Source organism: Natator depressus, chromosome 8 (genome assembly GCF_965152275.1).
Source record: "Natator depressus isolate rNatDep1 chromosome 8, rNatDep2.hap1, whole genome shotgun sequence".
NCBI lineage: Eukaryota > Metazoa > Chordata > Testudines > Cheloniidae > Natator > Natator depressus.
Window position 1 is genome coordinate 61,921,504 of NC_134241.1, and position 19,223 is coordinate 61,940,726.

Genomic DNA, 19,223 nt, shown 5'->3' on the forward strand with positions numbered 1-19,223 from the left:
CCCTCCATCTTAAAAAAAAAGAAGAAAATATTGGAATTGGAAAAGATTCAGAAAAGGACAAAAAAATATTAGGGGTGTGGAATGGCTTCCATATGAGGAGAGATTAATAAGACTGGGATTTTTCATCTTGGAAAAAAAATGACTAAGGGGGGGGATATGATAGAGGTCTATAAAATCATGACTTATGTGAAGAAAGTATATAAGGAAGTGTTATTTACTCCTCTTCATAACACAAGAACTAACAACCACCAAATGAAATTAATAGACAGCGGATTTGAAACAAACAAAAGGAAATATTTTTTCACACAACACATTGTCAACCTGTGGAACTCCTTGCTAGAGGATGTTGTAAAGGCCAAGATTATAACAGGGTTCAAAAAAAAAAAACTAGATAAATTCATGGATGATAGGTCCATCAATGGCTATTAGCCAGGATGGGCAGTGATGGTGTCCCTAGTCTCTGTTTGCCAGAAGCTGGGAATGGGCAACAGGGAATGGATCACTTGATGATTACCTGTTCTGTTTGTTCCCTCTGGGGCACCTAGCATTGGCAACTGTGAGAAGAGAGGATACTGAACTCGATGGACCTTTGGTCTGACCCAATATGGCCATTCTTTTGTATGCAACTACTCCAGGATTTGAGCCTACCAACCCAATTTACCCATGTGTTCCTTGTAAAGTCTTCTCTAAATGCAGATTTTTTTTAGGGCTTTTTACATTTTGTTTGTTAATTCTAGGTGTTTTGCAAAATTCCAGAACAAATGTTTCTATGGTGCTTGCATTAGATTGTATAAAGTATATCACATATGGTTATATAACCAGGATTGGAAAAATACATTTTTTAACCAGCACTACAGTAGCCGGTTAAAAATGCATGCAGGGTGGAAAGTGTGAATGTCCCTGTGCACAGCTTACACATCATTTCTCTGCAATTATTTCAATTAGTTGCGAGAACACTCCAGTTGTGCCCAAAAAAAACCATGGAGTGAGTGGCACTGGCAATTATCTGTATGAAAATGGTCTTAAGGGAAATAGCAGAGTAGTTAAGGAAATGATCCAAGGAAAGTAAATGTCTGATAGATTAATTCAATAAATTAAGTGGAAATGGTAACAAAAGCCTGTCAGAGACAAAGTAGCCTTTCAATAAATAAAGTGTCTATTACATATAGTAAACATGGACTATGCTAATTAATTAATTAATTATGAGAGAAATGAGAGAATAATCCTGACCTAGATTCATGTATGTGAATTATAAAAGTTAACATACAAGCAAAATTTAGACACTGAACAGGAGAAAAATATTTAACTATGCCTTTTCCAGGAGGGCTGTTATTAACGGGATATGATAAATAACCAAATAATCTACTTTACCACACTATCTTTTTTTTTTCCAGGCAGTACAGTTGGTAATTGGGCAGATGCCCACTGAAGTCAGTTTAAGTTTTGTCATTGTACTTTGTTCCTATGCTTAGTCAATGATAGCAAAAACAGATACTGATAACTTCAGAAGAAGCAGAAACAGTCCTGAAAATATTCTTCACTGAATGAAGGGGTTGCAATGCGTCAAATGTCTATGTAAATATTGTCAAATAAGAGATTTTTCCCATCTTTCTTCCAACTCGGGTATAAACCAAACTTATCAGATGGATACAATATAAGAATTGCCACTGTATATAGTGTTTGCCTTTAACAGCAGCATACTTCTCTCAAGGAGCTGAATCATATGTGCCCTGTGCATACAAACCCCTACAAATTAACAAATGTGTTCTGTCGCACTGATGGAACTCATCTGGTTATAACCACGTATAAACTACTTTATATATTTTACTTTGGAATATTTGTTACTGACAACTATATTTGGGGGGAGGAGACTGAAAAAAAGCTTAGAATGTTTCCTTTAAAAATATGTTTAAATTCAAAACTTGAAAAAAAATTAACCCTCTCATTACTTGCTCAAAGTGTGGGGGGGTTGGGTGGGGAGGAAATAGTGAAAACTTTTAGAAATTTCCCTGTTCACTCTTTAAGTTCTAAATATTAGAAAATGGTTATTAAGAATCTAGCTCTTTTTTTTTCTTTAAAAGAAATACTATACTCTGAGACCTAGGCATCTGACTTCTTCTCAGTAACTTCTATACGTTCATAATTTAAAATAGATATATTGGAAGATGCTAGTTCATTGACCTTCTAAAAGCTTTGGAGAAACTGGAATGCAGTGGACAAGCTCACACATAGTATCCCTAGCGGTGATAAAAACAGAAACCACTGCCATTTTAGGCCTGTTTCCTGAAACATCATGGTTCTTTTATCAGGATCTGTGATATATCCAGGAGAGGAAGAGACATTATCTGTATGGTCAATCAGTTAAGACAAAGAGCCAGAAAATCAAAGTAATTTCTCTTTTCTCTTAGAAGCTAGTTCCATAAAGAGGATTTAGGCTCAGGTTTGCAGTTAGTAACTATAGGGTTGTCATCCAATGGAATCCTCAGTTCAAAATTAGGCACCAAGCCTCCCTAAACTATGCATAGCGAGAGTTAGGCACCTAGGAATGGGATTCACAAAGGCAGCACATTGAACGGAGCCATCTAAGGTAGAAAATAGGAAAGCTGAGTTAAGGAGCAATACCTACACCCCAGCCCCGAAGGAACTTAGGTGCTCAAGATTCTCAGCCATGAACCCTCTCCTGGGGTTAAATGCCTAAGCGATGTCCTGCAGGCAGTGTTGTTGGTCTCCTTTCCTCACTAAGAGAAGTTGGTCCAATATAAGATATTACCTTCCCTACCTTATCTTTCTAATATCCTGGCACCAACATAACTACAACACCACTGCATATATACAATTAAGTGATTCTCACCCCTATGTATCGTCTTCCTCAGATCATTAGAACTCTTCATTCTGAATTTGTATTCCTCCCACCCCCCTACACACACACACACTAAGAATTGGAGCACAATTTGTTTTGGGAAGATGATGTTGATTTTAAAGCAGAAATTATTACATTGTCATTGGTTTTATTTTTCAGTGTAAAACTGTGCTGGATTTGATGACTTCATAGAATTACTCTTGACTGAATTAATGTTATTGCTTGGGTCACCACTATAATCAACTTCAATTCATAGATATCTTATTTAATTGACTTGAGATTTTGCTGTAATATAGATTCTCCACTTACGTTCCTGTAAACTGGTGAAATAACTCAGCTATTATAACATTCAAAACAAAATAGTGGTTTCAGGCCAAGCACGTTCTTTCTAAAGCTTTTTATTTCACGTGGGCCTTAGAGTGCGGTCCTATGTTGGCAGAAACCAAACCAAAGCCCCGTCTGGCATACTACCTCAGCACAATAGTGACTGCGTGTAATTGCAAGATTCTTTCTTCCCCCACCCCACATGCCACTCCCAACAACTAATTTTATGGAGTTTCCCACCTTCTACTTGTAGAACCTGGTGGAACTACTCTCCTTATTTCCCTTCCCTGAGAAGGAGGGGAAAGGGAAAATTGAATCTGATTTTTCTCCAACTTACTGGTAAGCAGGACTAGCAGATGCAACCTGTCACAAGCCTTACTGTTTATTGGCTACGAAAAAACTAATTAAAATGGTATAAGATCCTGCCTCTACCACATATAACAAAAGGCTCAATTTTCTGTATATCTGAACTTCAGATCTGTAAGTAAATAGCTCGGTAGTTAAAGTTTCACATGTTAAGAGAAAGATATCTTTTTTTTCCTTGTTGCTGTTGGGGTTTCTTCTTGACTTAATGGGAAAGAAAAGCCTTGTATTTCACACTATTGTGCAGTAAAAGATGAATCCCCTTTATACCATGCTTCTGTGAGCTGGTTCTTACAATAGCTCTTCACCTGTAGTGGTCGCTCTTGTGGAAGGGTGATAGAAAGTTTGTGTTGACAGTGCAAGAGAGAAGGATTATTATTCATAAAGCACACTAAGTGCACTTTGGAGAAACAAAATAGGATGAAGTTTAGATTCTAATTCAGACACATAGTACATGGAACAAGATTCCCATTACAGTGCAGCACAGATACTTTGCTGATTAATGCAGGAAATCTTCATGAAATAAGTGTGTTATATAAAAGGGACTGAAGATGAGGATGGCTGTTCCTAGTTTACAGGGGCATATGAAAGAAAGCAAGAAAATGAATGTGAAAAGGAATCCAAGAGAAAAGTTAGGACATGGGGTGGGGGGGGTAAGGGAGGGGAGAGAGAGAGAGGAAAAATGGGGAGAAGGGCCTGAAACATAAGCAAGATAGGGGTGTCCAGGGTATGCTGAACATAGAAATGCACAATTGGGCAAAGCCCTGAATGTGATGATGACAAGAATAAGCTTCATACAAGAGATGGGGGGAGGATACAGTGATATTGATGTGGTTGGATGATGTTAAAACAGCAGTAGGAAAGGGAGGTGACTTGAGAATTAGAACAGAGCAGCCACCCTGCAATAATTAAGGGTGAGACCAGCTTTCTGTTTAGATCACTTAGGTCAGTTGAGGTTTAATCTTAGACTGATGGTAATAGAGAAGTGAGATGAGATGAAGGTTTGGCTTGGAAAGGATGAGGTTGTATGAATCAGTGGGACTGCGGGTAATTGCATCAGAGATTTCAGGGGGCACAGAATGAAGCACCCTAGTGAGGAAATATGCAAGAAATATACTAGAGTTTTAACAATAGGTAGGGAGAGGAGTTGTTAGAGTGCCTATAGAGGAAGAAATGAGAAACACTTCTTTACCTTCAATAAGAGGGGAAGGAGAACAAATTTAACTTTTTTTAAAAAAAAACCTCTTAAAAATATTGCTTTACTATGCAAGACATATATAAAAGGGGACTGAGTTGAGTGTTTCCCCTCCCCCAGTTGGTTTTTGTTTTATGTTTGCTTCTTTGAACAGAATAAGCAGGAACAAGAGAGGTGGAAGGTTGATTGATTAAGGGCTCCGCTCCTTTCAAAATATCTTAAACATAATTAATATTATGTCTCATCAGTGTTAAGAGTTTGAATAGTTGTGACAATGCTGGAGAACTTGTACACTGGAGTGTGTTGTATTTTCTTCCAGTATACATGTAAGCTTTTAGAAGTTAAGACAATTCCCTATAGAACAGATGCAGAAGTTTCCAAAAGAACAAAGCCAAGAACAGTTTGTGAGTGAGCAGTTAGAATATGAAAGCTTTTTAACTTTCAAAGCCATTGGGCAAGATGCATCCCTGGTGAATTTTCACCAGGGATGAATCTGCCCATTGAGTTTAAAGTACTGATGGAAGAAAATATCTTTTTAGAACTGTTTGCAGTAGGAGCTTACAGAACTCCCAGTGACATCCACAGAGTGATAACCCTGAAGGCCATACAAAGGGTATGTCATAATCATCCTCTGAAGTAACTGTCACCATTCTGAGAAGAATTCCTCCATGGATCTGAAGAGGAATGTAGAAGGTGCCGCAGGCAAAGTCTGGGAGGTTGTCAGAGAAGTTCTTGAAATATTGAACAAATAAGCACTGTGTATAGCATTCAGGATGGTGTCACCCTGGGAAATCAGTGGTACAAGTTACATATGATTGGGGAGATAAATTGGATTGTCTTTTGTACATTCAAATTACTTTGGGAAATCACAGTCACTTCCCCCCCCCACACCCCAAAATGGAATGGTGGAACTAATCGTTGTGGTAAGGAATACTTTGAATAGCAAAATACAGCGGGTCAGAGCTGATTGAATTATTCATTGTGGAATAAATTACTCTGCAAATTTAGCCCTTTTATTTTGTGACTTGTTTGCCAATGTGCTTGTTTGCTAGCTTGTAGGTTTCTACAAATGAATTTATTATTCAAAGCATTGACTGAATATCTTATACGAACATGTATCAATGTACGGTTTATCAATGAAATATTCCCTTCAACTATTCATGGTGTATGATTTGTCATTGTCTTCATGTGTCATTGTTGCTGCTCCCTGACTGAATGGCCAGTTTAGTAAATAAAAGAATAACAAAGTTCAGGTGTGAATTTTCAGAAGCATAACTAGTCATGGTAAGTTGTGAAAAGGTCAGGATTGACAAATATTTTCATGAATAAATCTGTGATATGACTTGTATGACCCCTTTTCATAACAGCAGAGCATACTCACTATGTTAAAAACGGAACAGAAACAGGAATTATGGACTGAAGATGCGAATTGTCTATGCTCATTCTTCTTCAGTGATGGTTGGTTTGTCTTTAAGATCGCGATTTTTCTTTTGTTTCAGAATCTGTCGATTAGTGATACTCAGACCTCAGTGGTTCAGGAGCCAAATTAGTGATCAACATTACCCAAAAGAGCCACAATAGTGTAAATTCATTGTTTCATTTACTATACACACACACACACATACACACACAGCAAAGTGACCAACTACAGTTAGTTAATAACGTAGTAAAAGCATCCTGATTGGTTAATAATTCAATCAGTGTTTTAATATCATGCGCTGTAAAGAGCCACAGGCACCACATTAAAGAGCCACTCGTGAGCCTCAGTCTGAGCATCACTGCTGTAGATGATTAAACTCTGTTACTTCCTAAGTAAACCAGACCATCATGTGTGAAAATGAAACAAAGAAATACAATGATGGAAAACAACACGCACCACACATCAAGCTAGAAAGATGGAGGAAACCTAGAAACAGGCAATTTAACTTTAAAATGAGTCCTCACACACTTGGGTTAAATGCAAAAGCATAGAAGATAAGTCTCCAGCCAGGAAGTAATACTGCAGGTGAAACTTTCTGTATGTCACTCACAGTAATGCAAGTGTCTTTTGCATTCAAATGACTGAGCTCATTACCATGGAACTGACTTCTGTTTCACATAGCAAAATAGTTTTTTGAATGGGTCTAAAGTTTTTGCTGGATGCTGTGCCTGGGTGTCTGTATATGCAGGCAGAACACTTTTACAGAAAGTGCCTAACATGTGGAACATGATGACAAATCTAAAATTTCAGTTCTATATTTTACTAAAAGACTAAAGTAAACACAAAACCAGACTGAGACATGGTGGCTTCTGCACAGTAAAAAGTAGCCATTCCAGGGCCATTATTTCTGGGCTCCATTAAAGGATTGGGTGAGATTTGTGTCCAGTGTCTCCTTAGCTGCATTAAAATGGGCTGCGGGTGGTGGTTATATTATATATATATATATTTATTTTTAGGATGACTTTAAGACAGGTGAATCTCATTCCTTTTTCTGGTAGTAGCTGTTTGCCGTAATCCAGGACTGAATATTTAACATATATTCTGAGAGCATTTACAGAAGCTATTAAAATACCTTGCAAACTTCAAAGCCAACCCTTAAAAGCTTTGCCTAAATGCCTTTCTCTGGTATCCACTATGAACTGTATATAGCCTTTCTGAAGAGAGATGTTTCATTCACAAACATCTCTATTGCTAGCTTGTAAGATCCACAGTTATCCACCATCCAGCTGTGTCTTGCAAAGCATGTGCATTTTAAAGAACAGCATTTGAGTTATCAGCAGTTTCCCTGCTATCCTCACAAACACCAGACAGCAACCATATAAATAACTTGCTAGTTCTAGAAGTGGGTCAAAGTAAAAACAGAAATTCAAGATTAAGTTTTTAAAAAAATGATGTATATTGGAAAAGAGAGAATGTCCCCTCAAAGCATTTAACTTTACTAATCCAGATTTCTTTGTGCTTAAAACTAATATCAACTGGAAAATCAAAACTTCTATTAAACACAATTTGTAAATAGCAAAAAAAAAAAAAAAATCTTAATGTGTGATCCAAAACTAAGCAACAGTAAATATGCCATTGGGATAGTTAATTCAGATCACTTTAAGTTTGTCATCCTCTCTTGCTTTTATCCTCTTGTCAGTATCAGTCTTCTTGTTAACTGCTTTATTTAGGTGTTGATTTCAATGAGGCATTGAGGAAATGGAGAAATGTTGCTGATTATCTTCTTGAAGATGATGTAGAGCTTTGTGGGAACTGAACCTTGTGGGCAGTTAATGGGAGAGGGCTCTGGAATTAGAGGACCAGTTGACAATAATGAATCTCTGGGTTTGATTTAAATGGAAGGATATGAGCCATTACATGGTGTTCACTTCCAGTTCTGTTCTATTCATTACTGTAGTCTCATGGAAAGACAGAGTTTGATTATCCGTGGTACCATATGATTCAGAGAAGTCCCACAGGATGAATATGTATGGACGACTTCCATCTGCCCATACACAAGGGAAGTATGTTGTCAAATATATTATCACCCTTTGCTGAAAAGAGAAGGCTTATATGCAATGAGTGATATCAAGTAAAAGTGCAGTATCAACTAATTTGGATGGAAAGAGTGAATTTGACCTTTAATAATAATTATAGGTCTTATTATCTGTGTAACCATAATGTTCTTCCTGCAGACTGTATTGCATAACTGAAAGATGAAAAGACAGACTGAAAAAGAAAAAACCCATATATGCTGGATGGTAACAGTTCATCTACCTTTTGTTTGATTAAAAATTTCCAGTGAAGTACACTTTTTAAATAGAACACCTATGGCAAAATAGAAAGATCTACTCTCAAGACTGCACCGAGACTATATTCATTCAATTAAGAGTCTTGATGATTTATTTCAGAGTGGCAGCTATGTTAGTCTGTATCACCAAAAAGAACGAGGAGTACTTGTGGCACCTTAGAGACTAACAAATTTATTTGAGCATAAGCTTTCGTGGGCTAAAACCCACTTCATCGCATGCATCCGATGAAGTGAGCTGTAGCTCACGAAAGCTTATGCTCAAATAAATTTGTTAGTCTCTAAGGTGCCACAAGTACTCCTCGTTCTTTTTGATGATTTATAAACATTTATTTAATGTTGAACTGCATTTTATTTTTCAAAAGACATTACCCTGAATGAACATACTCAAATATTTTGCAATTTATTTTCATGGAAAGATATGTCATGTGCATAAGTTATGTTTTCCTTTTGGGGTCACACTGGTTTTGACCTAATATTAGTAGTGATTTCCTTATCAATCATATCAGTGGAAAAATGCAATTCTCTTCTTGATAACAGAGTCAAAGAAGCAAAATATACCAAACATTACCATCAAAGAATTGGCATTTCTATTGTCTTCTAAAGTAGACGTTTTAATTTTAACATTTTTAAAATGTCTTAGGCAATAGAAAATGGCATTTAAGAGAATCATGGGGTGGTCCTCAAGGAACCTCATGAGCCAAGACCACAGCCTATCACGTTGACCAATATTGTCTCATTTGTTTTTATGTATCCTCCTATCTGTCTATGTCCATCTCTTATACTTACTTTGCAAGCTTTTTATGTCAGGGACTCTCTTCATCTGTATTTTGTAAAGCACCTAGTACAGTGGGGCCCTGATGTTATGATAAAACAAATAGTAAAGCATGATTGAACACAGGGAACTTATTCAAAAGTTACATAAACCTTAGGAAATGTAGTTTCAGGGCCTGATCCAAAGTCTACTGAGGTCAGTGAGCATTTCCACTTACTTCAGTGGACATTGGATTAGACCCTTATCACTCCCAGTCATACAATTTATGCACATGGTAAACTTTATACACTATGAGTAGTCCCATTGACTACAAGTCACTTCAGTGCTGTCATTGTAAATATTTACAATACATAAAATTAAACATGTGCATAAATAGGAATTGAGGGGTGGGATGGGGGCTTAGTAGGTAGACTGAGCAGGTGACCCAGATTAGGTTAAGACTAGGAGATCAGGGTCAAGCAAGAGGATGAATCATGTTTAGAGTCGGGACCAGCTGAACCAAATACAACCTGAATAGAGAGCATGTGAGATTTGGGGGCAAGAAGGAGACTATGGTGAATTTCAATATAGGGATAATGTGAAGGTTGTGGGGGGGAGGTTAGAGAGGGACAAGAGACTCCCAGGATATATTTGGGACAGAAAATTGAGGGTTTGCAAGTCTGGGGGACTATGAGAAGTTTCAGGGTAAGAGGGAGAGAATGAAGAGTTTGGGAAAATGGAGAAAAGACTACAGAGAATGAAGGGTTTGTGGAAGAGGAGAGACCAAGGAAGGGCATGAAAGGCATTTGAGGGAGAGGAGAGCCCGGGATATTGTGGGATAAAAATCTTGAGAGGGAATATTAAGGAGAAGGAAACCTTTGTGAAGCTGAGGAAATTCCACATGGACCTTGGTGAAAAATAGGAAGGGCTTCATGTAATCTGGGAAGGGGAGGCTGGAAATACGGCTGAGTGCTGTCAGGAAGGCCTAGTGAAGCACAGAATGGCACCATCAGAGAAGAGGCAGGAGGAGGCCAAAGAAGTTCTGGGAAGACTGCCTATTTTAAGGTGTTTGAGAAGAAAGAAATCTATGGTATTGACCCTTTGCTTGGGTTGCAAGGCAGTTTTGTTGTCGTGCTGCATAGAAATGTCTGTCCTCCCACCCTCAAATCATTTACTTGAGTAGGATTTATCCCAACAGCAGATAAATAAGAAAATACATGTACTATTAAAAAAAATTGTGTATGACTTGTGTGTGACGAGAGAGGGGGCCTCTTGTAGGACTTCTTCTTTTAAAATAAGATTTTTGTTTTAAGTGGGTAATGCCTCATTTCACTTTATAATGTAGTACATAAGAACTTCTGTGCGGGTTAGACCAATCATCCATCTAGCCCTGTATCCTGTCTCCAACAGTAACCAGTACCAGAGTTTTGGGAGACTGTACAGAACAAAGCAATTTGGGGGAGATCCATCTGTCTTCCCCTCTGGTTTCTGGCAGTTAGAGGTTTAGGGTCACCCCAAGCATGTGGTTATGTTCCTGACCATCTTGCTAATGCCCACTGATGGGCCTATCCTCAGTGAACTATCTAATTCTTTTTTTGAACCCAGTTATACTTTTACAATACAATAATACAGTACACTATAAATCTGCTAGCACATTTTCTGGAAGAGAAGCTCCATGGCTATTGGGCACAATTTTCTTGGGCATGTGGCTCCCATTCATAACTTCCCTAGGAACTTAGCCAAACGTTACAGATGGTTAACAATAGTGTGGAACCAGAGGCAAAAAGACAAGTTTTGCAGATGTTAACTGAACTGTGAGGCAACAGATGTAAGATTTGTCTTGGAGCCAATTCATATTTAATTTAAAATGCTTCTGTGAATGGACTTTGAGACAAAAATATGGCTTTAAACTTTTTGTGCTTTCAAATAAATGATCTTTCAAATTAACCCATGTAGGCTATACCTAAGACACCAGAACTTAGAACAATGCATGGAATCTGTTTCATGGCCTTCTCCCAATGGTTCTTGCCTCTGAATAGGACATCTGTTTACTGTATAATAAACACTGAGGTAAATTATTATGGTGGATTTTAGCCATATGATTGCTATTAACTTTTTACTTTAGTTGTTAAGGCCCCTTATACCACTTTGAACCTTTATCCCAAGGGTATGTTTTCAATCCCAGAAGTGCATTCAGAACCCATTTAAAGAATGCTTTGGCTACCATGCAGCTATTAAACCTCTTGGTCATATATAGACTGTAGAAATTACAGTTACTAAGAATTGTACATTGTTGGCATTCAAAAGTAATGTGAACCCCATTGATCTTTGTTTGCTGGTCTGCAGTCATTGTAAACACAGTGACATTGTCTCCAACCTCATGATCTATCTATTCACTGTAACTGATTGATACATTTGTAAAAGTGTATCAATCCAATACTTCCGGGAGGCTTATACAACTGCAGAATTAAAAGAAACTAATTGAGGAACAAATCTGAGAGAGTTTGTAATTCTAATTGTTAGGGAACAATTTGCTTTGTCCATTCACACTGATTCATTAATTTGGTTGCTGGCTTCTATGTCCTGTTTAGACAGCAGTTTGGCATTGGAAGAAAAATGGCAAGAAAGGGAAATAAAGGAGGTTTTTCTGCTTACCCAAGGTGATTTTCTTATCTTCAGTTACAAGCAAACTTTGTTTGTGAAATGTGTAGGTTAACCTTTTATTGCATGGAAATACACATTACTAATGAGAGAATGACCGGACTGATGATATATCAGTTTAGAAAATCCTTATTTTAATTATATTTTTAGGGCCTTGTGGTATTTTACTGCCACCCATAGAAGCAGAAAAGGACACATTTGCCACTGACCTATCACTTTCATATCATTGTTCAGATATGTACTTTCATAGGCTCTGTGTTTGTTTATACATTTTCTGGGTGGAAGAAGAAAATTCTATTTTTGTTGTAAATGTTATATGGTACATAATATATATTTTGAGGGCCACATGCAATCAAATTGTCTGTGATGGGGTTCTGTGGCTTAATGATTTTTTTTCCTACAGTACTAACTATTTGGTCACTTGCCAATCCATCCAGAGTGTTTTTGTTTTTTAACAAATGAATACCTTCAATCTGAAGCTCCAGGACACACATTGCATTTTCAGCCACCTTTATACCTTACAAGGCAATCATTGTTGTTGTTTTTTGTGGGGACAGGAGAGATGGTTTGTTTACTAGAATAATTCACCCCAGCCAATAAGTCCTGCAAACTTTTGCTTCCACTCTCATGTCTGTTCCCTACACAGTCTCATTGAAGTCAAGCATAGATGTGGAAGTGTTGCAGCATTAGATCCTGTTATATACTACACTGCATGTACACTTACACACACCTGTGAGCATGAAACTCCGAGTCATAATGAAGGACTTGAAATGAAAGTCCCAGATCTGAGAATCCCTAAAACTTATGGAACTCTGGAACTGGATCCTGAACTAAATACCCGCAAATCTGAAGAAGTTCTCAGATCTGGGATGCACAAACATTACTAAGGATGGTGGCAAACCAGCTGGCTCAAGTAAATAGTGTCCCAAGGTGTCATTAAGAACTTAAACCAAACCTTGTATGAGGTTTCAAAATGTTTGATTAACTGATTCTATGGCTCTGCACTTATTAGGTGTGTCAGATTGGAAGTAGGAGAGCTGTTCTTGCAATAGTTCCACCCCAACTAATAGTAAATCAGGCTTGCTAATAAAACTGTCTAATCTAACAAGATTTCTTCCAAACATAAGCAATGCCTATTGTATGGTAATCTGACTTTCATGATGCTTATCCAAACTAAGCACCATACCTTTTTTGGAGTAATCCATTCTTTTTGTACAGTGGGAACACTTAGGCCATATTTACACTTACCGGGGATTGATGCTGCTGTGATCAAAGCAGCTGGGGTCGATTTAGCAGGTCTAATGAAGACCCACTAAATCGACCACAGAGTACTCTCCGGTCTACTCCGGTATTCCACCAGAAAGAGAAGAGTAAGGTAAGTCGACAGGAGAGCGTCTCCTGTTGACGCACAGTGGGGTGGACACAGCAGTAAGTTGACCTAAGCTATGTCAACTCTAGCTACATTATTCATGTAGCTGGAGTTGTGTAACTTAGGTCGACTTACCATGGTAGTGTAGACAAGGCATTAGAGTTTCTGTGCTTAGACAGGTTCTATCCATTCCAAAGAGAATCCCTTCTATAAAAATGGATAATTTTGGTAGACTCTTTCAAACAAGTGGAATTTGAGTGCTTACTGTATAAAGGCCTTCTTACTGCCCCACATATGGTAAAAAGACTTAGGGTTAAGCTTCAATGGAAAGCTTAAAGTTACAACACATTCTGCAGTGACAAGAATCAGTGGCAGAAATGGAGACCATATGTACACTAGGAACACTTTGCTATAGGAATAATAGATTTGCAAAGATTTGTGGACACTGTGGTAAAACTCTGCTTTTGCTGGAATAGCTTAATCCCGCTGTCTTCCCCACCCTCCATTCCCCTACCATAACCTCATATAACTGCCTACATTAGGGTTTTTTGTTGGCATCGCTATGTCAGTGTGGGATGTCACACCCCTGCCCATCATAGCTCTACTGGCAGAAGTTTGTACTGTGGATGTGGCCTGAGACAAAGAATTCAGGCAGGTTATTGATTATAGCAGCACCAGTATTGTTTTACTTGATAAGTTATTTTGTTTTGTTAAATAAATTTGATCCTAAAACCTGCCTCAAATCTTCATTAAAATACTACACTACCATCCAGCTGCGTGTGTGAGAGGGGGGAAGAAATCTGATTTGGGGACCAAGAAATCTATAAATGTAAATGGATTGTAAAGCAGAGTAATCCTTATGACAGGGCTGTGTACTGTCTATCTTGATAGTTAAAATCAAAACTTAACCAGTTAAGGAAATGTCTGTGTGGTTTAAATAAGCGAGGGTGCAGTAGAGAAATTTTGCTCCCTCACAACACTTTGAAAGCAGTTTTCTCAACCTTTTTTCCCTAGTGTTGGACATTCGGTACTTGAGACAGCAAAACCCCCTGGTCACTTGTGAAAATGTAGGCTCTAGTCTCTGATGGCTAAGGGTTTAGATGGGGTATCAGATATCTTCCATCCACGGGCACCTGTCCTGAGGGTTGGCCCTCTGAGGGGTTAGGCACCTAGCCTCCCTCTGACCGTCTCTGTTAAGAAAAAATGAGCCAACCCAGATCCACCTGTGGATACTTAATAGGATAAGTAGCTGAGTGGTAGCTAATTAGTAAGGAACACTTGGGACTCCTAGAGGATTATGAGGACTCAGACAGGTGCTCAGAACACAAAGGAAGCTCCGGGAGGGATGAGGGGGAGAGTTCATCGGGGAGCCTGGGTAAGAAGCCATTCCTATTGGTGTGTCCCTGGAGAGCAGAGGCTCACAGAGAATGGAACAGCCCCCAGGACACAGATACAGCTTGAGAAGAGAGAAGAAAAAGCTCTCCAGACAGGGAGTCCTTGGAGATGCTGCAGAACTTCAGGCAGTGGAGGAGCCTGGGGACTTACAGCAGAAGAAGAAAGCTTGTTTACAGACTATGTTTGTTGTTTGATGGATTGAACTAGACCCGCCGAGGGGCTTTGTTCACTTTATACAAGCAGCACTGAACTTGCCCAAAGCACACTGGGGGAAACTGAGATAGAGATGTAACTGCTGTGCCACAGTCCACTGTCAGGATGGACTGTAGGGATGAGTGCCTGCCATTACATCACCTCTGTAATCAAGGTATGCAATGGAATAACAAGCAGTGCAAGTCAGGTCTATATCCTACTACAGATCCTCAAATGATCCTCAAGAACAAAGGCATTGATGGAAAATCTGGAGCACGTATTAGATTACAGATTTTTCCCCTTACTTCATTAAATGGAAAGGGTCTCATCAGATAGAACTGACAGTTAGAAAAAATTACAAATAGTTGACTGTTGCCTCCAGCATTTCTTGGACTAGGCTGGAATGATTCTCAGAAATTTTTTTAAAAACAGTATATATCTGAATGCAGAGAAATGACCACATACAGGTATTGGGTTTTTTTTTCTTGGCATGCTGTCTAAGCTATGTATACCCTCAGAAAAAGAAAATAATGAAATTGGTGAGCTAAGTGACATCTATACTTTAAATACTGCCAGTCCTTTTAACTTGTTTTCCATTTGCTGTGTTACTTGAGAAATTGGAAGTGAACAACACTTAGAATCTAAATATTTGAATGCTACTCTCATGCTTGTAAGCCACCTTCAAGTGGAGTTATTTTCAGAGACAATATCTCCTCCCAAAACCTAACATAGTGTGGTGTGAATACTGCTATCAAATCAGTATTTTCTTGAAGGTACCTGCCACAGCTACTAGCCCTCAGGTGTTCCATGAGCCTCCTCCCTACTCATATGGGTATAATACAGTGATGTGTATAATACTGATGTAGGCATAGAGTAGCAATGCAAGATGTTTCTTTCACCAGGCTTGAAGTCAAGTCAATCTGATTGCCATGTGTGGAATCAAATCTTTGCATCCCCTATAAAGAAGAAAAAAAAAAAAGAGGAGAAAGTGTGTGTGTCAGATGGGGATAAGAAGCTTTGGGCCTATATGATTATCTCTCCCTTCCCCTCTCAGGGATGAAACAGTGATCAGAACATGAGGCAGGATTCTTTGAGAAGCGTGTTAGCAGTCTTGCACCATCTGTTTTTAAGCTGTTGCTAGAACATCCATTTCCATGTATTCCAGTACCCTCCTGGAAACCTGTGCTTTAACATTAGAGCACATACAGCTGAACTCAGAGTAGCCTGTGCTTTAGCCTGAGTCAAGAAAGCTGGAGGCACGGAATCAGTATCAAAGGCATCTCTGATTTTCCCAGGACTAACTGGGACAGGAAGCAGCACTTCCTTCACAGGCTAGTTAAGAAGTTGTAAGACCAAGACCTCCGCCCTCCTAGTTGGAAGCAGAATGTACAAGGAGCCTCTCACGAGGGAGCTTTCTGTTTCAAGAGTTGTACTGCTGAATTGTGCAGGACTGACAGTTTAGGGTAGATGAGTATCCAAATTTCAGGTTCTTATCAAAACTGAACCTCTTGAGTCTTTTGGGTTTCATCCATCACTAGAAATATCTGTGACACATTTCAGTTAACACCACTTAGAAATGAACAAGACTTGAACACTAAGCTGGGTCAAACTTTTTTTGATTGAAAAGTTCCATCTAAATCTCCATTTTTGTCAAATCTAAAATTTTCCAGAGACATTTAAAATATCTCCCATTTTTGATCCTAAGTGGCATAAAAACAAACTTCAAAACCTTCAAAAGTTTCATGAAAGTTTCATTCCTGTTCAACATACTGACTTCATCAAATTCTGCACTCCTAATTGATCAAAATAACTATTGAAATCAATGGGAGTTTTGTTTGAGTAAAGAATGACTCAACGTTTTGACCATATAACTATAAATAATGCTAATACTGCAAGAACGGATATGTAGTAAAGGTTTTAAATCTGAAGAACATGGTTAGCTGCATGTTAAGCGAAGATATCCTCTTAAGGATACAGTTAACATAGGGACCTCAGATATTGCCACAAGGCTAAATTAGTTAGCCTTGAGGTGTAAATGGAGACAGACATCAGATGATAATGTTATCACTGATATATATTGCTAATACCCAGCTCTTGTGTGAAAATGTGATTGTGATTAACTCTGTGACCAATAATAATGTACTGATAAGCAATAGCCACAACGTTTGATTCTTGGATCTCTCTTTACTTTTGTCAGGATGATGTAAAATGACAAAATTGCCATATTTTATTTTATTAATTGGGACATTCAGAATACACAAAGCTCTAATCAACAGCCTAGAGGAACGCTTTTGTATTTAGCAGTTTTATATATATAAATAAAACAAAAAAAAAATAGGATCCTGTTCCCACTGAGGTCATAACTTCAGCGTTTTAAAAGCTGCTTAGAGTTCCAGAATAGCCAGGCTGAGATGCTTATTTCTGTTTTTTTCCACTGTGACAGTTCTTGGGAACTAAATGGTTAATTTACAGGGGGCAGGGGGGAGAAGTATTCCCTCACCTACATCTATTGGACAAGGGGATCACCTATGTGGTGATCCCTCCCTCCCACTCTAACAGCATCTGTGAAGGGGCAGAGAGGAGAACTGAGTGTTCTGTTTCTAGCAGTCTCTTCCCTTGCCTTTCCCTCATTGCTACCACTCGTCAGCCCCAGATCTGCTCCATCTACCCTGTTCCATATGGAATTCATAACACTGTCTTGTCACTTATTAATCTCTAAACAGTCTGGGACCTGGCTACCTCAGGGACAGCCTCTCTCTCCCTGCTATCGTTTTGTCACGGTTGAGATCAGCAGAGGCATTCAAATTGAAGTCCCTGTACTATAAATGGGACAGGACTGATGGCAGGGCATTCTCCATGAGGGAGCTCCTTGGCTTTGGAATTTGCTGCCTGTCTTGTTTCACCAGAATCCAGATCTGCTAAGTAGCTGGGCATACTGCAGGGCTCATGATTTCTCCCAGGCAGTGCTTAATTTGTTCCAGGGCTGAGCCCTGGCACCTGTAGGCTTGGCAGTTCGTACCCCGGCACCTCTGGGCTTCCTGCATAAGTTATGAATATACAAAAATTGTGAAAGTCCTGGCACCTAGTTGCTTAAGCCCCAGCATTGCTCCCAGGCATTTGGGAAGGGCTTGGATTGATGGTTGGGGAGGTTTAGTTGTAAGTTTATCTGCTAGTATATATTTACTTTAAGTTGGGAGAGAAATCCATAGTATATATGTTAAAATAATTTGTCAGCATGTTGAGGATTTGAGGTGGAGGCTTATGTTTTTGCAAAATGAAAAAAAACCCTACACATTTGCCTTCTCGGTGAACTAGAGTTTCATAAGGTTATACATTTCTAGAGCCAGTTGACGCTTTTCATTTAAACAGTTGAACAAAAATGGCTTTTCAACCAAATTGAATTTTTTTCAGATTTTATTTAGTTCACTTTTTAAACAATTTGATCAATATTTTTGGTTTACAGCACAAACAAAACAAAAAAAACAACCTGGGATTAAAAAAATAAAACTACCCAACCCCAAAAATACCTACTGTAAATGGTTTTCAAAAAGACAACTTTTGCGGGTTCCATTTTCTCCTGGAATTTTTTTGTTAGATATGGGAAAATGAATTTCATTTTAAACTTTTAATAGGGTTCTATAAAAGTAATTCAGTTCCAGTACTGCATGTTCATACGATGTATTGTGACCGCCTGAAAACCTTTGCACTACCACCAGGCTTTCTTTAAAAAAGGATGCTATCCTATGGTTCAGCTTTTAGTAGTATGAGACCAATGTTCACTTTCAGAAACTCTGATGTACTTTATTAGGGAAACATTCTAAACCCCTGCAGCAAAACCCAAATGCCTTTGCCTTGCTTCTGTAAGGGGTAGGTTTTCTTTGTTTTTGAAAAGGAAATTCAGTGAAAACATAATAAAGCAGCATAGGTTCAATTACATTTTTTTTTAAACTGAAGTGAAGTTTCAAAAGGAACCAAGCCACTTTTCTTCAGGAAGGAATTAGTCTAAGACAATTGCAGCCCTTCTTCTTGCTGCTACATCATGAAAGTACAAATATATTGTGGGAGCTGCAAAATCCTGAGATCTCGTGGAGCAGTAGTAAATGGAGATTAGTGGAGTGTTGAGTGGAGCTTTCAGGGGGATTTCCCACAATTTGCATTAGCTCACCAACTTCTCATTTGATTGTTCTCTCTGTCATAAAAGCCTATATTGAATAATGTACAAAATTAGTAAGTAATTGTTCCATGAGCTGATCGTGCATACTTTTTTTTTTTTAAAGCCCCATATCCAGTACCCCTTATCACAGCAGACCACATTAGTCCTCAAGAATGCATTCCAGGTTACT